This window comes from Geotrypetes seraphini, chromosome 14 (genome assembly GCF_902459505.1).
Source record: "Geotrypetes seraphini chromosome 14, aGeoSer1.1, whole genome shotgun sequence".
Lineage (NCBI taxonomy): Eukaryota > Metazoa > Chordata > Amphibia > Gymnophiona > Dermophiidae > Geotrypetes > Geotrypetes seraphini.
This window is the reverse complement of record NC_047097.1, coordinates 13,697,275-13,721,087: the sequence shown is the minus strand read 5'-3', so window position 1 is coordinate 13,721,087 and position 23,813 is coordinate 13,697,275. Positions and strand designations below refer to the sequence as shown.

At 42.9% G+C, this 23,813-nt stretch overlaps 1 protein-coding gene across 1 annotated transcript in view; it reads right to left on the bottom strand.

The window, feature by feature from the left end:
• PRTG (protogenin) overlaps window positions 1-23,813 on the bottom strand; it is a 254,683-nt gene that overhangs the window by 59,983 nt on the left and 170,887 nt on the right. The window lies entirely within an intron of this gene.

Here is a 23,813-nt window from a genome sequence, read left to right as displayed (position 1 = left end):
TTCTATAATATGCACACAGCTGCTTTCAGGGGCCCTTTTACTAAAGAGGAATACATTCTAGGCTTAGGATGTCTTAATGCAGGGGTATCAAAGTTCCTCCTCGAGGGCAGCAATCCAGTTGGGTTTTCAGGATTTCACCAATGAATGTGCATGAGATCTATTTGCATGCACTGCTTTCACTGTATGCTAATAGATCTCATGCATATTCCTTGGGGGAAATCCTGATAATGCGACTGGATTGCGGCCCTCGAGGAGGGACTTTGACACCCCTGTCTTAATGTGTGACTTTCCTGCAAACTAAGCAGAGATTCAATGCAGCACTTTTTTGGCTGCATACTAATGTCATCATTAGCATGCATTACCGGCACAGAATTAACAGAGGACCACATAATGCCTCCTATTTTGAAGGTAAGTTCTCCTGCGTTAATTCCGCATTAACCAGTTAACAAGCCTTAAGTATAACGCACTAGCTGGTTAACACTTCCCTGCCCATTCTCCACCAAAGACACCCCCCCTCCCAAAAATATTTTTGAAAAATAGCTTATGTGTAAGTTAGCGCATGCTAACAAGCAAAGTACTGTAAAATAGTTTAACCTGTTTTGCAGAAGCCTGTTTGCATACATTATGGACTTAACCCCTTTGGTAAAAGGGCCTCTTAGTTTCCTTCCAAGTAATTTATCACACTTTCCTTTATTAAAGTTAAATGTTGCTGCAGTCATTTTATTGTCTTATTTTAGTTTCTTTCTACAAACAATCTTTCAACAAAACTCAAAACCAGCTGATTCTTACAGAAGCAACCCTTTCAAGCAAAAGCAGCACTAATGGATTCCAATGCTCTCCTTTGCAGCGAATGGTCAGAATGGAAATCTCAGCTTGTTCAATAATAAGGGGTGAGGCATATTAAAAAAAAAAAAAGAAGAAGTCCACATGCATTAGTAAAATGATTCTGCAATATATGCAAAATATAGAAATAATACTTTATTGGGGAGTTAAGGATTTATTTAGAAAGATGATCATTTCTTCTTTGCCTATACCTGGCTCTTGCTACATAGATCAATGGGGACTTGGTACATGTAGCACTCATAGCCCTCAGGAGGAGGGAGTCTCACCCATCTGCTGGTCAGACACAAGTCATGCATAATTTCTTCCCTAAAAAAAGACTACAGTCTATGACTCCTGGCTATAGACTATCACTAGAATGGCTAGGCAAGATGGGAGGTGATTAAAACGGCCTAAGCTATTTTAGAGTTCAATCTAGCAACCTTAATGCTGATACCAAATGCTTAACCCCATATATTTCCAAGGAGAAAATAGCCCCTGGATTTCCTCATTTCTGGTCACACTGGGCATCCTGAAAAGTTTTCACATAAATCACTGATCAAAAAGCTCAACAGGGAATGGCTCCCTGGAGTTTTGATGGCCTGGACTTCAGCATATGACTTATGCAGCCAGTGATCCTTCTAACAGCTGCTGAAATAACATGTTTCTGCCACAAAGGAACAGCTCCCCATCCCGATACAAAAAGGATGCTTCCCCTCTAATAGGCAAGATGAAGAAATGGCTCTATCTTTCACGCATTTCCATATGCTGGAAAACATAGCAAGCACCATTGCTAATCAGCACATACTACAAAAGAAAAAGGAAACAGGTAATTCTATAAACAGAGCTGATTTTTAGCTGCTAAGAATTCACCTATTTCAATCCTATTCTAAAAAGAAAAGCATCTACTTTATTTTATAGAATGCTAGTGTATTCTATACGCACCTATATTTTAGGCATGAGCATGAACACCAGCCACTGTGCTGCTGTAAATTCCTGATGCCCATATTGTGAAAGTATACTCATAGATTATGGTATTTTATAAGCTACTAGTCTTTAAGCCCGTTACATTAACGGGCGCTAGAGATGTCTGTCTGTCTGGGTTTTTTCCTTTGTCTCTCTCTTCCTCCTCTGTTATGATCTTCCATCTCTCTGTTCTTACTCAGGGTCTCCCCCCCCCCTGTCTGCACCTCTCATAGTCCAGCATCTGCCTCCTGTCTTTCCCCTTTGGTCCAGATCTTTCTGTGTTTCTTCTGCTTACAACCCCCACCCCTTCTCTGCCTCTCTCTCCTTCCTTCCTCCCTATGTCCCCCTAACTGTCTTTCAGCCTTTGTCCCACCCCTCCCCTGAAGCCGGCCTGCCTGCGTCCCTCCTGCGCCCAAACCTGGCCTATCTGCTGGCGATATTTCCTCCCCCCGGTCCGCTGCAACTCGCCGCCCTTGGCCGCCTTCCTGCCTCCTCCCAAGCAGACATTGACTCCAGCGTCACCCCGCCCTCTGGCGAGAAATCGACAGCTCGGCGATCGAACGCTGCGAGACTCGAGCCCACCGCCATTTTAGGCGGGGACGACAGGGGGCAGCGCTTGGGCAGCGTTAACTCTTCATTTGTCCGCGCGGAGCCTGGTTATGGCAGTGAAGCCCTTTTATTTATGTTTACTAAGCGGCGGACTTGGCCGCGCCACAGCGCTCGCGCCAGCTGAGAGGCTGAGGCGGGAAGACGCAGCCCGTCGCGAGTGCCGAATCCCCCTGTGGAGACAAAACTTTTTTGTCCTTCTCGCCTTGGGACAACGATTGAGCCAGGAGGGAGGAGTCGCTGGCACACGCGCCTCCAGCTAGCGCAGGCGCCGTGAGGACTGGCACAGAAGCACACCTCACGGTGCCAGGAATCACGAAGTTTGAACAGCGCATGCGCGCTCTAGGGTTTTATTATTATAGATGGGCCTGATTCTATGCATCACGCCTAAAAAATCAGCAATGACTAATGCAGGACTAAGCACATTTCAATAAATGATGTGCAATTTACAGAACCACGCTTAGCTCCGGTTTTGCGTCATAACTTTTAGGCACACCCATCAGGCCAAGAAAAACTTAGAAACATAGAAAGATGACGGCAGAAAAAGGCTACAGCCCATCAAGTCTGCCCACTCTATTGACCCACCCCATTAAGTCTGAATGCTAATGACCTAGTTCCTTAACTCGACCCTCGTAAGGATCCCACATGGATGTCCCATTTATTCTTAAAGTCGAGCACGCTGGTGGCCTTGATCACCTGCACTGGAAGTCTGTTCCAGTGATCTACCACCCTTTCTGTGAAGAAATACTTCCTGGTGTCACCACTAAATTTCCCTCCTCTGAGTTTGAGCGGGTGCCCCCTTGTGATCGAGGGTCCCCTGGGAAAGAATATATCGTTTTCCACCTCGACACGACCCGTGACGTACTTAAATGTCTCAATCATGTCATCCCTTTCCCTGTGCTCCTCTAGGGTATAGAGCTGAAGTTTGCCCAGTCTTTCTTCGTATGAGAGACCCTTGAGCCCCGTGACCATCCTAGTGGCCATCCGCTGGACCGACTCAGCTCGAAGCACATCTTTCCGGTAATGTGGCCTCCAGAATTGCACACAGTATTCTAGATGGGGTCTCACCATGGTTCTGTAGAGTGGCATTATGACTTCAGGTTTACGGCTGACGAAGCTTCTATTGATACATCCCATCATTTGCCTTGCCTTTGATGAGGCCTTCTCTACTTGTTTGGCAGCCTTCATGTCTGCACTGATGATTACCCCTAAGTCCCGTTCTCTGAAGTCCTAGCTAGCGTTTCTCCATTCAAGGAGTATGTTCTGCATGGATTTCCGCTGCCGAGATGCATGACCTTACATTTTTTAGCGTTGAAGCTTAGCTGCCATGTCGAGGACCAGTTTTCCAACTTGGCCTAAATACCTGCACCTAAGTTTGCGCACCTCAGCGCATAAGCTAAAAACTTGCACATAACTTAAAAAGTACGCCCACGATCCACCATGCCCCCTTCCAGATTCACACACTTAATCTGACACAAAACATTTTGGGCAGTTTGCCAAGTTGTGCATGTAAATTTCAATGAACTCCAATTAGCATAATCTTTCAAATGGTACAAAAAGATAATTGGGCTAGGGTGTGGAATATTCAAATCAATCCTCTTGAGATTTACTCCTCTGGACAATTTTTTTTTACACACCTTAAAGTATTCATGCCTGCCTTAGGAAGTTGTTCAATATGTTTGTACAGTCAGCAGGGCATAATTTCTGAAAACTCTTCCACTACTTTTCAGGGTTAGAACAGCAGAGGTGTCGGAGGTCCACGGAAGGGAGCACTTGCTGCCTAATTTAGTCCCTCCACTGTTGCTCCTGCCCCTGGCCTACCCTCACCCCTACCCCTAGATCCACAGTTCTATTTCATTTTTGTCTACAAATTAATCCCTCACAGTCAAAAAGTGACATTAGACCTTTTGATAATGTGAAATGCCACTTGATACTGACGCTATATAATACATTTAAAGTGAATGTTTACTGATGGTTGTAGCACTTCAGAACTGAACATGCTTTCTGTTAGAGATCTCTGTGAACTGACAAGTTATACTTTGCATGTGAAGGGCAACAAACAAGTTACATAGACACCTTTTTATAGGATTAACTTTCTACATCTGTGATCAGCTTTTGAGAACTGTGCTCTCTTCATCCTATCACTGGAGAAAGAGCTGAGGTGTTGGGATATAGAACTGTAGGCTGGACAATATCAACAGTGTTTGTTTTCAAAGTTGTAAAATCTTACTTTGCATAGTGTTTTTATTAAGTATAACTTCCAAAAGCTTGTCACAAATGTGTTACATTAGTCCGATTAAAAGATATCACAATTTCTTTGTTGACTCTTCAACATATCCAAGTGAACTAGGAAGACCAGGACACTATTTTTATTCAGGGTAGAAAATGGCAGAGTAAGGGGGTGGTGGGGAAGGAGGGGGAAGAGAACATGTTTCAGCAATGACAGCAGTGGTTATGCCTTACTATTTCCACAAGGTGGCACCATGCACCAAAAAAAAGCATAGTAGACCTAGAAACCAAACACAAGGGAAGCAAAAGATAGCTAAATTAATCTGAAATTCCTTTACCTTAGAAAGTAAGCAAACCATCTTTCTCAAGTTTACTACCAATTCTTTTCCTATACAGAATCATTACCCCTATCAATCTGACCAACAATCCATTCCTGGCTGCAAACATTCAAGGCAGTTTTGATAAGAGTAGCTGCCAAAGGTTATCAAAAGTTCCTGCAAAACTTCAATCAGGAAATAAACATCAGAAAATATTAGTTGCATGTTTAGCTGCATCAAACCACCCTTTTTTGAGTCAAGTTTGTTAAAATATATCTAAACACATGTACACACAGACATATATATGTAAATACTATATACACATACAGTATGTATATGTGTAGACTATTGAATTATTTGTAGCTCATCCTGTCCAGGAAAGATTCTTTCAAAAAGCAACTAAAGCACTGGATGGACAGCAAAGATGCACATTTAATATCAGCACCAAGCAACTTACTTTAACTTATCAGGGCAAGCTGTTATTGATTCTAAGGCTAACACTGATGGCTAAATTGATGGACCTAAGCCAGGAATTTTACAAATCTGTGTTTACAGATGCTAACAACCACTGAAGATTTGGCTTGCTGGCAAACACATCATAGAAAGCAGATGTTTACAGAGGATTTTGCTTAAGTGACAACAGAGTGTAAAATTTCTGCTTCTAAAAACCTCTGCCATTGTCTCCCTCAGCTGCTGCATGTTTGTGAAGCTCCAAAGGCCTTGAAAGGAGGCAAGCCAGTGCCAACAGGTCAGGGCTAGATAAAATTAAGAAAGAATTCGAGGTCAGGACCATGAAAGAACTTCTTTTTTTTTCTAGCCACCGAGTCCACTCCCCTGCAGCCCACCATCTAGAGGTGAGAAAGGTTAAGGAAGAGATTTAGAGGTAAGGAAGAGATTTAGAGGAAAGAAAATATCTTGAATGTCTAAAGTAGAAAAGTGAATCAAAAATGAACAATTTACTGGTTTACATAGCTGGTTTAACAGAATTACAAATAGTGAGCACTATGTGATTCTTATCTCTGCTTTTGTAGTAAATTATGGTACATACCCTAGAGAAAGGAAGTGCACTAGTTTCTTAAAGACAGCAGGGTATATAGCTACAGTGATTTTAGACTGGCAAAGTGCTGCATTTTAGAATGTGTTTACTTTAAGAATGGCAGAATAACTAGCACAAAATACTGTATAACAGATACATCACAGAGGCCAGAACATTTCAGTATATCAAAATTCAAAACTGTATACTGTAGGTTAACACTTTCAAATAAATAATTATTTTGCATAAAAAGACGCCTTAACTTTTTAGTTTCAATAATAATGATTTTTAAAATTATATACGTTTCTACGCATAGTAAGAAAATAAATCTTGGGCCTAGGAGAAGTTCTAACGGTGAAATTTAAACTCTTGACCAAATGTCCATTTTTAATTTAATCTTTTGTGCAGTGGGCTTTTGTATAACCTTCAGGCCCACTGTCCTCCAGCAGTGTGGTCGCAAAGCCCATTGGTCCTGCTTTCTAGGTTGAGTGCACTGCCCCAAGCTCCTTCCCTCAACACAATAAACCCTGCAAAATTATTCAGAGAAGAGGCTAGCAGTATGGGCTGAAGTGACATTTGGGTCATGACCTTTGACATAAAATCTGGGGTTGACCAAAGCCTGCTCTGAGCAACAGAGGTCTAAGGATATTGTTAAGGGGGAAGGGTGGGAAAGGAAAGCAGGGTGAAATACTAGTCTGAAAAAAATGCAGATCACAAAGGAATATTGATGAGAAACAAAACAAGGCCCATGGAAGCTAGAATAAATATATCACACAGGATATGTTAATTTAAAATGGTGCAAAGGTTCAACATCAGTAGATCAAATTGTATCTGTCTCTATATACATTACCTGTACCTATCCACAGAGGATAAAACCTACAGAACCTTTAATTAAAAAAAGGAAATATCCTCATAAATAAATGAAATTAAAGTGTGATTTTTTGTGCTTTTTTTTTACAAAAATATAGTTTTATGATCCAAAAAAGACAACTCTTTACATGTTAACTTCCTGTATGATAACTTTAAATCTGATGTGGTATAAAAAGGCTTTCACTCCTGGCACAGAATGAGCTAAAAATATTTGCAAATGAAGTCTAAATATCTGTTTAGCTCAACAACTATGTTGTAAACGATGAAGGCCCAATCTATCTAGTCTTTATAGATTAAAGAACATGACAGAAAGAAAATGCTGAGTTTGCTCTGAGTGCCTCACAATACTTATTCTACAGATGTCCATCACAATTTTGCAAATTCTGCCTTTTTCAAAACATGTACTCTGAAGATTGAGATTTTTAAGAAGATCAATACCCAGAGAAATTAATATTTTGGATAATATAACCATCAAACACCACTGCAGCAATATCTTCAACCTATGCAAATTTGAAACCATTCTAATCCTATTCAAATTTGGGGTGGGAGTGGGGAAAGACTTCATACCTTTCTCTTTACCCTCTAAAGGGCCTTAGAATTAGAGAATTACATGGAGATTGGTAACCCATAGTTAACCATGGGGCGGGGATGGAGAAAAACTTTGTCCATCTATGTCATTCTTCTAAGAGCTTGAGACTTAGTCTTTAAACAAGTTGCTCCAACTAGATGGAACAGCATCTATAAAATGCTAGTATCAATATGTAAACACACATCTTAGACAAATGGCAACTGAATTCAATGATAAAAAAAAAAAAAACCCAAACCAGCAGAAGCTGCTTTTGGATTTAAATGAACTAGTGTTAAATTACATCATTTGTGTCTTGTCTACCTTTGATATTGCCATAAGAGTCTTGTCTGCTGATCAGACGCCTACCACCTGCAACGTCCTATCAAGTGCTCAAGCATCTTACTGTTACTGCAACAGATTCATCCATCGTTGCTAGCATCAAGGAGCATTTCCAGCATTTAATAGACACTTAGGAGAGATTCGTCAAGGTGCAGTAAAGGTTCGCCCTTTAACATAGAATGATGCCTCACGGGATTGAACAACCTGCAGTATCCCAGTACTACAGGTTGAATCCCATCCTATCCTATATAAAGAAAATTTTGTTATATAGAACTATGATCCCTAGTGGTAATCATGCAAGACTGCCACTAGGGGGTGTCAATTTGAGGTCGGTACTGAAATGCCAGGAGTGACTAAGCATCACTTCTGAGTGATGCCCCTGGACCACAAAGGATGCCCCTAGACCTCATCGGATCCCCTGGATCACCAATGAGTTAACAGGTAGCCACTAGGGAGCTGCACAGACTGAAGGATGCTATACATGGGGGGTTGGGATTGGGGACGGAGGGAACCAGGAGCAATTGGCCTGTATTTTTGCATGGCCTGGTGCTCCCGGAAGGTAAAATAAGTCCAGCTTTTGCTGGGCTTATTTTACTGTGGTTTTTGGACTTTAATGCATATATCACCACAAGCCACGTTAGGGGATTTTCATGGTAATGAGATGTATTTGCATATTTTGCATTTCATTACTTTGTAACCCATGGCAACTTAAATATCACTGCACCTTTTTTTGAACAGCATCGGTGCTGGAGAAGGATTTTAGGCGTGCCTTGAACTACCAGAAGAACTAACAAATCAATTCTGGAGGAGATCAAACCGGCTATGTCACTCGAAGCACAAAATGATGAAGTTATGACTGACTTATTTTGGTCACACCATCAGAAGAGAAAAATCATTGGAAAAGGACATCATGTTTGTGAAGATCGAAAGAACCAGGCGAAGAGGGTGACCTGCAATCAGATGGCTGGACACACTGAAAACAACCATGGGGATGATGCTGGAGGACCTTTCTGGACTAGAACAAAACCAATTTCTTTTTAGATCCACAATTCATCAAGTCGCTAGGACTCGAGCACGAGTCGATGGCACCTAACAATAAGAAGGGTCACTTACTGCGACTTAAAGCCCTAACACTGCTTGATAAATTCCCCTCTTATTTTCCTGCTCATCCACTACACAGTCTTAATTCTCTTCTACACCATGTCTGAAAGACAATCCAATTATCTTCCCAGACGATGTAAAAACACAAGCAACCGAATCTTTGGGAAGGTTGTACCACAACCAGATTGAAATTGAAAGGTCTATTTGTGATTTACAGTATAAACGTATAAACAGTTGTACAGAATATTGTCCCTTTTTATACTTCAATAAAAATATTTAAATATAAAATCAATAAGGCCTGGATTCTCTATATGGCACTGAAATCAGAAGCTGCCTAAAAGGTAGCCAGCGATCATGTGTCAATCACGCAAAGGTGCCGTAGAGAGAATCATGCATCAGGGACAGATAGGCGCCTGAAATGTAGGTTAGAGTTTTCTAGGCCTATATTTCAGGTGCCTATCTATGCTGTGAATCGCACCTAATGCCACTTCTGGCATTAGCCATGTCCATAGTGACATTAAGCGCCATAAAGCACCTACTTAGGCGTGATTCCAGCACCTTTTATTTAGGTGCCAGTAGGCACTTTATTTTACCATTTTTCACCATTTTAAAAGTTATTTCTCAATTAACTTAGGTGCAGGTAGGATGCCTACTGGCGCCATTTATAGGTACAGAGAAGGGCAACAAAAACGATAAAAGGGATGGGACAACTTCTAAAGCAGTTAGGGTTCTTCAGCTTGGAGAATACATGGCTCAGGGGTGATATAATAGAGGTCTATAAAATAATGAGTGGAGTGGAAAGGGTAGATGTGAATCGTTTGTTCACTTTTTCCAAAAATACTAGGAATAGGGCACATGCAAAAATGGAGAAAACATTTCTTCATACAATGTGCAATTAAACTCTGGAATTCGTTGCCAGAAAATATGGTGAAATCAGCTAGCTTAGTGGAGTTAAAAAAAGGGTATGGATAACTTCCTAAAAGAGACGTTCATAGGCCAATCCTCTTCCATTATTGAGATGGATTGGGGAAATCCACTGCTTATTCCAAGGATAAGCAGCATAAAATCTGTTTTACTACTTAGGATCTTGCTAGGTATTTGGGACCTGGGTTGGCCACTGCTGGAAACAGGATACTGGGTTTAATGGACCTTTGGTCTGTCCCAGTATAGCAATTTTTATGTTGTTACAGAAAATCCCCATAAGTGTTTGCGGCTTGTGTCGATGAAGACAGAGCTCGCGGGGACAGGGACAAACTTTGTCCCGTATCATTTTCTTCTTAGGATAAAAAGTATTTCATATCCCTTTACACTAAAAACATAGAGGGGCATAATAAAAAATAAAAAGTCTAAGTCCCCTTTTGGCCTAAGGCCATAAACGTTGAAAGTAGAAGCAGGGAAAATGTCCATTATAAAAAAAAAAGTCCAACAGGAGAGTTTTTTTTGATAATGGATTACCTCTACATTCAAGTGTTTAAACACCCAGACCACCACTACGTCTAAACTTACACCATATAATCAACCTAAAAAAAGCCTAAGTCCCAAACGTCCAAAACAAGGGTTTTTAGGCGAAGGAGGGGCCAGTCCTTCACCTAAAAGCTGGATTCTGTAACCGGTGTCTGTCAAAAACACCACCGGTTACAGAATCCCCCCCAACACAGCAACGATTGGGCCAGGAGGGAGCTCAAGCCCTCCTGGCCCGGTGACTGCCCACCCCGCCAAAACAATCCAGGCAGGAGGGAGCCCAACCCCTCCTGCCCAGGAGACCCCCCCCCCACACACACTTGATCCGGGCAGGAGGGAGCCCAACCCTTCCTGCCCAGGCGACCCACCTACCCTCTCCACCCCCACTAAGATATGGGCAGGAGAGATCCCACAGGAGGGGCCTAAGGCTAATGGGTCGATTCCGGTTGGCCCAGGTGCCTCAGGCCCAACCTGTGGGTGGGCCTTGAGCCACCTGGGCCAATCAGGCCCTAAGGCCCACCATTCGAGGGATGGCGGGCCTGCCGGACGGACGGGCTTGGGACCCATCCATCTGGCCAATGAATTTTACAGGTACAGGGAGGGGGATTGGGGGTGGGGGGTTGAGGAGTCAGCGGGGGGGGGGTCTCACGGGTCGGTGGGTGGGGGGGGGCAATTGAGGGAGGTGGGTGCATTGAGGGCAGGAGGGCCTGGGATCCCTCCTGCCTATATCTTAGTGGGGGTGGGGGGTAAGGAGGGTTGCCTGGCAGGAAGGGTTGGGCTCCCTCCTGCCTGGATCGTTTCGGCAGGGTAGGCAGTCGCCGGGCCAGGAGGGCTTGGGCTTGGACCTGCCCGGATTGTTGTCAAGGGGGGAGGGGATGTCATGGGGCAGAAAGGGTTGAGCTCTCTCCTGTCGGGAGGAGGGGTGGATCGCTGCTGGAGAGATGCCTCATCTCTCCTGCCGCTTTAGCGATCACAAGTGCCGCGTTTGGCAGCACTTGGTGGTATCGCTATTGCGGCAGGGGAGATGAGGCATCTCTCCTGCCGTGATGGTTGCGGCGGGGGGCCGCTGAGCTGATCGTGCCAGCTGCCACCAGCTCAGCGGGCCCTTTTTCGGCACTTATACCTGTTTTGACTTGGTCTAACTCAAAACATAAGTGCCGACTAGGCAACCTGTCAAAAGATTTGATTATACCTGCTGTACGACTAAGTGTAGGTCGGCCCACCTTCCATCCTTTCCCCTCCTCTAAAAACACCTCTTTTCGCTCTATGCGTCTATTAGAGGCAGGGGAAAGGCCTAAGTTGGTTTTAGATACGTCTAAAACCAGCTTTGGTTATGGGTACTTAGACAATAAGGCTTTTTGATCTGCTTCTCCTACATGCAGGCAGAGCTGAACCATTGATGAGGGGAGATCTGAGCACCAAGAGCCATCAAAAATTTGTGAAAAAGACCGAAAAAAAAAAAAAAAAGAGCAGATCAGAAAGGCTCCTTCCGGCTCATATGCAGAAGGAAAAACTGAAGGGGACAGCAGAGCCCTCTAGGGAAGGAGGAGAAATTCAAAAGCTGGCATGAATTCCTTCTCCATGGCTCATGAGTATGGGGATATTACCTGTCCGTCCAGAATGACACACTTATTGCACTAGAAGAGCAGTTAACATAGCTGGTTTAACAAAGGTTTGAATAAGTTTCGGGGAGAAAAGTCCATAGTCTGTATTTGGGCCACCATGAAGTTTGTCCACCTTGAAGATGGGATACTGGGCTAAATGGGCTACTGGTCTGACCCAGTAAGGCTGTTCTTATGTCTAGCCTTGCCTAATGCTTGGGCCAGCCCTGGTTCTTGTGAGAAATGTTATGGCAATAATCTGGACTGTTGCTTTAAGTCTTATTAACAGTGTGCATTCTTAGTCATAGAAAATATGGACCCATCTAATGCTTCCCTACTAGATTATACTTTTGGTGGAACTCTCTATGTCTATATAAAAGGTATGAGCAATATGCTTCAGAAAAATTATTCCTTCACTTAAATCGTCATTTATGGTTTCCCATTGACAACTACTTGAAAAATGTTTAAGTATTCCTATAATGGTCCATTTTACTACCTATAAATAATCGCTGTACTTTACGAGTATTCTGAATGTTATAAGTCCCATGATGTTTTCATTTGTTTATATAAAAATTCAATAAAAAGATTGAACTAAAAAAAAAAGAAAATATGGACCCTACAGCAAATAACACATGTTAGCAAATAACCCCTTAAAAAGTTTAGTCGTTATTACTAGACTTCTTCAGAGGATTTCACACGGTGGAAAAATCCAGTATTCTACAAAACCTTTCCAAATGAAACGTATGAAAATAAAAGCTGGACAAAATCTGGACCTATGGACACCACTGTATTTGCTATAACATTTGTTTAAGTAATTCCTACAATCACGAACACACACAGAACGCCTGGCAACTACAACATCATCCAATAAACAATACGTTTTTACACACCAACAGAAAGAATCTATTTGAAGCAGCCAAACTTCCCCTAGAGCTACAACATAAATTTCCCTTTAGAACTAACATTTCTCCGCTGAACTGCCATGTGCTCTCCATGCCACTCTGACCCCCCTTTGTGTAACAGAATGAAAACACCATCTATCATCCCTCACACCACTGGGACATTCTTTTCAGGAGGTGCATGGTTTCATGGCAAAAACATCTGTGCTTTGGAGACCATCAGCCATACTTCCTTTTTTTCTGTCATTTTATTTAGTGTAATATAAACACTAAGGAAAAAATATACATTAAAAAATACAAAATATAAAGAAATCAATTTATACATTCAAGTCCACTTCACAAGAAATCTTGATAAATAACAGAAGGAGTAACAATATAGCTTTCAAGTTATAACATGAAATATTAGCAGGTCAAAAGAAAATTATAGTTTTAAACTCTTATTATCCTGCACAGGACAATAAAAAAACATATAACAAAAAAAAAAACCCCAACCTAATTATCTTTAATCTTATTCTTATCTACAAGAAAAATTTCCAATTGCATTGGATCCAAAAAAGTATATGAATTTCCTCCATATATTACCAGACACTTGCAAGGAAGTCACAGGATTTTTTTTCCATAAATGATGTTACGTCTGTGGTGACTAGAATGGAAAGAGTACTTCAGGAAAACTTATTAACATTAAGCAGATTTATACAAGAAGCAGTAGCTATGTTTGAAGATCTTCCAAACTTCCTATTAGAACAGCAGGGCAAGCAGAAGGCATGTCAGCCACTAAAACAAGCAAATCACCAAAGACTACTTTTTTTGACTTGATTTTTTTTTTTCTCAGTTAAGCTATCATTTTCAAAGCTTCCTCTACTCAGGAATGCCAGCAAAAATCAAAACAAAAAACAAGGCAGGGATAACTGAAGATAATTAAGACTTCTATTTTTAGGTGTTTATCATATATATATATATATAAAATCAGATGTCAGATTTCAACCAAACTTGGTATGCATATGGCTTACAATCTGGGGAAAAATACTGTGGGGTGGGAAGGGGGTGACATGTAAAAATTATTGAAAATGACAGATTTTAGTGTGTAATCTATAGTTTTCGGTCTTGCTGAGATGATGTTCCAGCATAACTCTGAAACACATGGAGAGATTTCAACCAAACTTGGTATACTTATGACTTACTATCTGGGAAAAAAATACTGTGGGGGTGGGAAGGGGGTGACATGTAAAAATTATTAAAAATGACAGATAATTTGGGATAAATAAATATCCATGCAATTCCAAGTAATAAGCTAGTAATTTATAAAGGGGCCCTTCTATGTGTGGTGATTGCTGCTTTAACTGCTAGCGTAAAACTGTGTTAAGGGGATTTGTAATATTTTTACAGGTAACATGCAGTAAAAAAAAGTTGTTACGTGCTTTTCGTGTCGGGGGGGCATGGCACGGGTGGAGAGTGGTGGTGGAAGGCGTGTTACTGCATCTTAGTTGTCTGCTTTACAGTTAACATGGGACCATTCACTAAGACCTGCAATAAACATGAGGAAAGATGACACGTAAAATCTACAGAATCTACAGTTACTGCATGGTAAAAACCCATGTGAAGCTGCAAATGATACCACGTTTTAATAGCAAGGCTCCAAATATGTAGGTGTTTAATTTCTTTGAAGATACAGCTCCCCATACCGATTCGCGGTTTCCCCACTCGCAAATTCGTTTATTCGTGATTTTTTTTTGTGGTGGATTTTTTGCCCCCTTACCTCCCTCCTGTGTCTCTGACCTTACCTGGTGGTCTAGCGGTGATGTAGGGCAGAAGCGATCTTCCTACACTTCTGCTGGAAGCCATTTTGATGATGGCTCTGCACGGGGCAGGAGCGTAGGAAGATCGCTCCTGTCCCGCGTCACCGCTAGACTACCAGGTAAGGTCGGGGACACAGGAGGGAGGCGGGGGTGGGTCAGAGCCAGCCCAAAAACTTATTCGCGATTTTTCCCTATTCGCGGGCCAGCTCTGTACCTAACCCCCGCGAATATTGAGGGCCTGCTGTATTTATCAACTTTCTGTTCCCCAGGCACTATTGCTAGCTACTTTTTTGAGTGGATCAAATATGTATATATATATATATATCACTTAGTTATCAGTAAAGAAAAAGCACAAAAAACAAGTGGAAGATACAAGGTAAGCCAAGAGATGGGAAAAAGAACAATAGGGAAAATGGAGTCTTTTCAGTGTTTATCTAATAAACATATTTTAATGTTTTGGGGTTATGGTTTGTTTGTTTTTTACATCAAGAGTGTTTTATTGGTGTTTATTAGCTAAAACTTAAAATCAAGAGCTCTAAACATAAGCTACCATGTCATCAAATTGCACAAATAAAAATACCTGCAGATCAATCTCAAATGTGTTATTAAATATCACACAGTATGAGGACACAATGAAACCTATCATAATCAGCTCCAAAACTAAAAGGTTCTTATCTAATCGGCTTCATTATACCTCCAAGGTCTTGTACAATGTGTTCAAGGATATCATTATTCAAATGCACTTCATAGGAGGCTGTTGAACAAACTTGAAGGGCTGAAGTTAGGACCCAAAGTGGTGAACTGGGTCAGAAACTGGCTGTCGGACAGACGCCAGAGGGTGGTGGTTAATGGAAGTCGCTCGAAGGAAGGAAAGGTGACTAGTGGAGTCCCTCAGGGTTCGGTGCTGGGGCCAATCCTGTTCAATATGTATGTGAGTGACATTGCTGAAGGGTTAGAAGGAAAAGTGTGCCTTTTTGCAGATGATACCAAGATTTGTAACAGAGTAGACACCGAAGAGGGAGTGGAAAATATGAAAAAGGATCTGCAAAAGTTAGAGGAATGGTCTAATGCCTGGCAACTAAAATTCAATGCAAAGAAATGCAGAGTAATGCATTTGGGGATTAATAATAGGAAGGAACCGTATATGCTGGGAGGAGAGAAGCTGATATGCACGGACGGGGAGAGGGACCTTGGGGTGATAGTGTCCGAAGATCTAAAGGCAAAAAAACAGTGTGACAAGGCAGTGGCTGCTGCCAGAAGGATTCTGGGCTGTATAAAGAGAGGCGTAGTCAGTAGAAGGAAGAAGGTGTTGATGCCCCTATACAGGTCATTGGTGAGGCCCCACTTGGAGTATTGTGTTCAGTTTTGGAGACTGTATCTGGCGAAAGACGTAAGAAGACTTGAGGCGGTCCAGAGGAGGGCAACGAAAATGATAGGAGGCTTGCGCCAGAAGATGTATGAGGAGAGACTGGAAGCCCTGAATATGTATACCCTAGAGGAAAGGAGAGACAGGGGAGATATGATTCAGACGTTCAAATACTTAAAGGGTATTAACGTAGAACAAAATCTTTTCCAGAGAAAGGAAAATGGTAAAACCAGAGGACATAATTTGAGGTTGAGGGGTGGTAGATTCAGGGGCAATGTTAGGAAATTCTACTTTACGGAGAGGGTGGTGGATGCCTGGAATGCGCTCCCGAGAGAGGTGGTGGAGAGTAAAACTGTGACTGAGTTCAAAGAAGCGTGGGATGAACACAGAAGATTTAGAATCAGAAAATAATATTAAAGATTGAACTAGGCCAGTTACTGGGCAGACTTGTACGGTCTGTGTCTGTGCATGGCCGTTTGGAGGAGGATGGGCAGGGGAGGGCTTCAATGGCTGGGAGGGTGTAGATGGGCTGGAGTAAGTCTTAACAGATATTTCGGCAGTTGGAACCCAAGCACAGTACCGGGTAAAGCTTTGGATTCTCGCCCAGAAATAGCTAAGAAGAAAAAAAAAAAATTTAAATTGAATCAGGTTGGGCAGACTGGATGGACCATTCGGGTCTTTATCTGCCGTCATCTACTATGTTACTATGATACAATTTATAGGTAGCGCTCAATGAAACATAATTTATGTTTATTGAAATGAGACTTTATGTTACATAAAGTGTAACTAAAATTACATTGTATTTTCGTTAATTCAGACTAAACTCAAAGACCTGGTCATAAATGCCCATAACTGAACTCCGGACCCTCTGGCAATCATTTTTATAGCGCACACAAATTTAGTTTTTCTTTAAAATGCGCACAGATGAAATTTTTTGTGCACACAGCCTATGAAAAATTAGAGGGAACATAGCTCTGGACCCAAGCAAAATGACAGTTCCAGCTATGCCCACTGCTCCCTCTAAGCTAGGGTTACCATATAGTTCCAGTAAAAAGAGGACTGATTGAGACATCCATGTTTTATTTCCACTGATAGCAAAGGAAGTAAGGAGGACGGATTGAGACATCTGGGTTTTACTTCCATTTAAGAGGTAAAACCTGGATGTCTCAATCCGTCCTCGTTTTACTGGAGCTATATGGTAATCCTACTCTAATATGAGCTAGAGTTGTCCAACTGCATTGCTACCAGTGAGCTGTAGTGCTTCAAAATTGTGCTTTCAATCGCTAGGAACAGGCAGGTTCCCTAGAGTCCTGCTGAGCTTGCCTATCCCTCACTATTGAAAATGTGATAGTGAACTAGCACCCCCAACTGGCAGGACTGTAGGTGGAGGACTCCTACTCAGCTCAAACGTCAACCATGACAAACTATCATCTTCAGTACTCTTTTAATTTTGCAACTAAAAGGAATACAACTCAAAAGGCCCAATAGTCAGACCGTGGTAGGCAGCCCGTCTATATTCCACATCAGAAGAACCTGAAAATTCAATGGCAGGCCATAGCTAGCAACTGGCACTGAATTTCTGAGTTAAGTCGATATTTATCGGCTGGCCAGCTAAGTCATATCAGCTAAAGACAGACCTGCTATTTAGGCGAGTCTATCTTGCCACTAAACTTAGCTGGTCAGCCAATGAATATTGGCGCTAACCGGTTATATCGTGCAACATAGCCTGTGACTGGATTAGCCGCTAAGCACTAATATTCAGCGCCGTTCTCACACTGAATATTATCGCTTAGCTGACTAACTGCTATTTAACTGGCCAGGAATGGTTAAATTAAATACGCTGGAATGCTCCATAGCACTATATTCTAGTCAAAAAGTTCCTCCCCCCACACACACTCAAACACACACAAGTAAGAAAATAAATATTTAAAATATTATTTTTTATTTTACCTCCATATGTAGGTTTTTGTCTGGGATGCACAGTTGAAGATTGCTCTCTAGTCCTCCACAGGGCCCAAAAGGAGCAAAGGTTCCGGACAGGGCACACAGCAAGGGCAGAAGTAAGAACCCTCTTGTCCTCCTGGACGTCAATCTGCTCAAATTTTCAGGCTATCCCTAATGAATATACATATGGGCTGCATGCTCATCACTTAAATTCTATGCCAATTTATCTACTACTACTACTTGGGATGGTGTATTATTTCTATAATGCTACCAGACACACGCAACGCTGTACAGAGTCACAAAGAGTAAGAAAACAGTCCCTGCTCGAAAGAGCTTAAAATCTAAACAAGCAAGACAGACAAACAAGATGTCATGGATACAGTTATGGGGAACGGTTAATCAGCTGGCTGGGTTGGAGAGCAGAAGAGTAGGGTTAAGGATTGAAAGCTATATCAAAAAGGTAGGTTTTCAGTCTGCTTTTAAACAAGGGAAGGGAAGGGGCTTGATGGACAAACTCAGGCAATTTATTCCAGGGATAGGGGGAAGCTAGATGAAAGGAACAAAGTCTGGAATTGGCAGTGGAGGAGAAGGGTAACGTTAAGAGTGACTTATCTGAGGAATGGAGTTCTCTGGGAGGTGCATAAGGAGAGAGAAGCGAGGAGAGATATTGAGGGGCAGCAGAATGAACACACTTGTAGGTCAGCAATAAGATCTTAAACTGTATACAGATAGGGAGCCAGTGAAGTGATTTAAGGCAGGAGTGTCAAACTCAATCACATTAAGGGGCCAAAATCTAAAACACAGGCTAAGTCATGGGCCAGACCCTACTCAATCTCCACCCTAGACCCGACCCCCACAATAGTACTAATTGTAACACCATTTTTTCCATACATTTTTCATATACACATTAACAACACAAAATGGTAACCACAAAATTAAACTACACAAGTGCAAGCTTGCCATAATCTTTTCTGTACTTCATTAGAATCTGTCTTCCATCACGACTACACACGTTTTCTCAGCTCTTTAATCAGGATTAGGCTATGAGTTGTGAAATCCTAGTAGACATTGATGTTCCAAGTGTTCAAACCGGGGGGAAAGGGGAAGGGACTTCATTAGAAGAATGAGAGTCTTCCCCAGGTACCTGTGCTCTTATGTCTTCTGTGTCAATGCAGCCTTGGGAGATGAAGTAAGTTCCGAGAGTATATCCAAAGGTGATCAAGCCAGCCAGAAGCTCTTGTTCCCATTCAGGCTTTGACAGATTGTTGTCCTGTGGTGGAAAGTACTTCCATAGCTTTCAAATCAGTATATCTTCTGGCCAGCTCCTTCCTCCTCATTTCCACAGTGTGCTCAAAGCTGTGGGTGGCGGCTCCTAAGTGCATCCTGCACCTGAATTGGAAGCCTTCTCTCTGACGTCACAAACGTCAGAGGGAATGCTTCCAGATGAGGTGCGGGACGCGAAAGGAGCCACTGCCTGCAGCTTTGAGCACATTGCAGAAAAGAGGAGGAGGGAACCAGCCAGAAGAAAAAATACCCAGGTGCGGCAATGAAAATGCCGCATTGCACCTCGGGCCGCATAAAACAGCCAGGCAGGCCTTGTGTTTGACACCTGTGATTTAAGGAGAGGGGGTGACATGAGCGTAGCGAGGTTGATAGAAGATGAGTAATGCAGCAGAGTTTTGCACAGATTGCAATGGGGAGAGGCGACACTGAGGGATACCAGTTAGGAGCAGATTGCAGTAATCTAAGTGTGAGGTTACGAGAGCTTGGACAAAGGTACGGGTAGTGTGCTCAGAGAAGAAGGGGTGAATTTTGATATTGAAGAGATAGAAGCGACAGGTTTTAGCAGCTTGTTGGAGATACGTAGAAAATGAGAGGTCAGAATCAAAGACGACCCAAAGTTACACATTAGCAATATTCTGAAAATCTGAGCAGATTGATATCCCAAGGGTTATCTGTCCTTTGGCAAGATAGAGGAAGGTTCTGCTTACCATATGCCCCCTCAAGATCATGTTCGGCCCAACAAAATCTTCTTTCAGCCCCCTCGATTTATCATATAGTTTATGACACTATTTGGAAAACTATCTTCTCAGTTATTGCACCAAGCTTATGGAACGCCCTATCTCATTACCTTAGAAAAGATTGTTTAGCAAAATTCAAATCCAACCTTAAACCATTTCTGTTTAAAGGTGCTTTCACTACATAAATCCGATCATCATCATTTCAAGACTTAGCCCATTCTCCCCTCCTACTGTGTCTCTCCCATTTTTTGGTTTTATTTTTATAAGAAACTAATGTAACTAGTATCCCCTCCCTCCCTCTCTCAGCAAGTCTATGGGCTCCTTTTATGAAGCTGTGTTTCTTTCCTTGTTTAATTTTTATTAAATATCTGTATTTAATTCACAGCCTTCATTAGTAGATCATGGTAACTTACATTAAGGTATATTTTGTTACAATATACTCCCTTTGTAAAACTGAAATCTGTGGCTCTCTGTTAACAAAACTGGCATCGGTGACACTGTCGAGGTTTCAGTTCATGAACATGCAAAAAAGGTTAAAGAGGTTATATCATCTGCTTCTTACTGGTCGATATTAGGCCAGCTATTACATCACTGGACACGGTTCTTCCACACCTATCATATCTTGGTCCTGGAGATAAAAAGGTACAAGAGAGCAGATGGAAAGGGCACTTTTAAACCTTCCAACCTACTTCCAGGGCTTTACGTTTTATTACTGCAGAAAAGGATCCACCAACTCCCCCTCACCAAATTCCTTATGCTTTTAGCTGATAAGTAGTAGCACAGAAGAACTCATAGATAAGAGGTGTAGTTTATGGATGCAATCAGGTTAAGTAAACACTGAGAGGGCAATTTCTGACATTCTTAGTAAAGAATTAACACATGTAGAGAGTTGACTAACTCAAAATTTAGTCCTCCATAGTGGTTAAAGTATGCAAATATATCACAATACATCTAGGGGGTAATATCCAGCTGGTGGCATTCAGAGTATTTTTAAACAATGACCGCTGCAAGCTGAATTAGGATCCCATATTCAGTGCTGGCATCAATGCAGGTACTGGTCACTCAGTAGTGTAGCTAGGAGGTTGGTGCCCAGCATCAACGCACCTTGCTCCCACCCTTGTTCCTTCCCGCTGCTTGAGCTCTCCTGCATACTTCTTAAAATATTCGCCAGCACAAGAATCTACCACTTGCTGCTTGCACTGGCCTCGGCTCCCTTCTTATGTCACATCATGATCCCATGGCCAGCGCGAGTAGCAGATGGAAGATGCTGCTTGTGCTGGTGAACATTTCAAGAGGTACCGTATTTTTCGCTCCATAAGATGCACCCTAGATTTAGAGGAGGAAAAACCAAGGAAAAAATATTCTGAACCAAATTGTGCCTCTGAACCCAGCCCCCTAGAAAAATAGACAAATATACTGCAGCAAACAGATTTTGATCACTAAATTTAAATCCTACCTTTGTTGTCTGGTGATTTCTGGTTGCACTAGATAGTTCTTTCTTTCCTTCCTTACTTCCTCAGGCCCAACAATTGTCTTTCTATTCCTTCCCTCCTTCCTTCCTTCCTATGTTCCGAGTTCTTGCCCCCTCCCCCTCACTGTCTTCCAGCCTTTGTCCTTCCTCCCTTCCGCACTGAAGCCTGCCTGCCTTCCTTCCTGCCACACTGATTCCTCCTCCCTGGTCCGCCACTCGCCCACTGCTGCCTCAGCTCCTCGAAACCTACCTTCCTCCCTGCTGCGCCGATTCCTCCTTTCTGCTCCGCCAACAGGCACTGCCACCGCTACAGAATGACCCCTCTGAGCTCCACCACCTCTCCCTCCCCTTGAACCAGACTTTTTAGCAGGCGCCATAAGAAGCACAAAAACCCCCTTCACCAAACCCCAACCTACCAACACCTCACTACCCCAAATAACCAGAGGCTCACCTCCCAGGCCATGCCCCACCAGTGCCACTAACACACACACATCCCACTGAACTTTCCACAGGAATGGGCTGTCACGATCCTCAAGGCCACACCACAGGAACTGGAGCACTGCCAACGTCCCGCAACAGATCCCTCGACTGCACCTGCACTCAACGCTGCCGAAACAGCAAAACGGCTGACTCCTGCTGCTGCAACTCCACAAAGGGCTGGTGGCTTGCAATTGGCCCCACAAGCCTTCCTCCAATGTCAATTCTGACGTTAGAGATAAAGTCTGGACCAGTGATTGGCTGGTACGGACCTTCTCTCCGAAATTAGAATTGACGTCGGGGCAAGACTTGTGGGCCCGACTGCATGCCACCGGCTCTTCTCTTCCTTTCCTGCAGCGGGTAAGAGGGCGGTGAGCAGCACCAGCTGTGGCGGAAGGGGGGTGTGTGCTGTGGCGGCCAGGGTGCGATGAGCAGCAGCTGAACGCCGTGGGGGGTGGGATGAAGATGCATTCGCTCAGCCGCATCCCCTTTTTGGGGGTGGAAAAAGTACATCTTATGAAGCAAAAAATATGGTACTCGTGGGGAAGGAGAGAAGGAGAGGCATGGAGATGACACCCAGGGCACTCTGCCCCCCACCCTCTTACTACACCACTGCCAGCACTTAATATCCAGGCTCTATGCAAGCTCTGGCTATGACCAGAATACAGCCAGCTGAATATCAAGTTAGTTCCTTTGGACCCCTCCCCTCAGAGATCTGCACTCCTCCCACCCCAAAAATGATCTTCCCTTCCCTCCCTCTCTGCTCCCTTCCCCCCCCACCCCGAGCAGCCGGCACAATTGTTCTAAAACACCAATGGAACTAGAAATTGGTCAATGAACCAATTGACCTGGTCATCTCAATTCTGATTTGTATATCCTTTCTAAAATCTACTTTTTAATGAAAAGCAGTATCATTAAATGACTGGATCTTGGCTGAACAATTACTAGCTTACACTTTTTATTATTCAGGAAAATAGATGTGTCTAAGCTTGTACTATACGAGTGCAAATTTGCACTGTATATTTGAATTGGGCATAAATTCTAAGCTCTTTGGGGAGGACGGGATAAAAAACGAATTAAATAAATAAATTCAAAACACATCCAGTTTCTAACAGCACATCCCATTGATTCCAGGGCAACCAAAATGACAGGAGATAGGATAACTTCCTTAAGAGGAAAGTCTATCGTGTTTCCCCCAAAATAAGACACTGTCTGACATTAATTTTGGGCACAAATACGCACTAGGTCTTATTTTCAGGGTACAATATTGTAATCATATCTCCATTCCTCTCTTCTACCCCAATTCTTCCTCTTTCCTTTCTCTCCCCCACACGTGCAGCATCTTTCCTCCCCTCTCACCCATCCCTTTGTGCCTTCCCTCTGCAGCAACTAACAAGAACCCCCCCAGCACAAAACATACGTATCTCATTCAAAACAAAAGCAAAAAGATCCAGCAATGTTTACATAAACCTCACAGCATTAATCAGGGATAAAGAGTGCTTGAAAGAATCCAACTCAGTCACCTCTCATACATTTTTAACAAAACTTGTTCTCTTTTAAAAACTTCAAAAACCAGATCAATATTTCATACAAAAACTAAACTTAACTTGTAAGCTTGAACAACTGCTCCACCAGACCACTGTTGACAAGGCCAGTGTTTTGATTCCTGCACATCAGGGTAGAGGTCCGCCGTTGTGCTTTCTCCCACACCTGGTTCAGTTTAAGAATCTGGAACTCGGCTTCCCTACGCTGCATCTCTCTCATTCACCTCTCGTGAATATTTATTGTTGCCGCCAACCCGGGGGAAGTAAGCGGCAAACAACCAAGCAGCGCGAGGCCGAAAAAGGCCCGTGGGAACATAGTGGAGCGAAGTACAGCAGGAGATTCAAACACGAGAAGGTCAGCGGGGATTCGGCTGCGGCGGTGGGG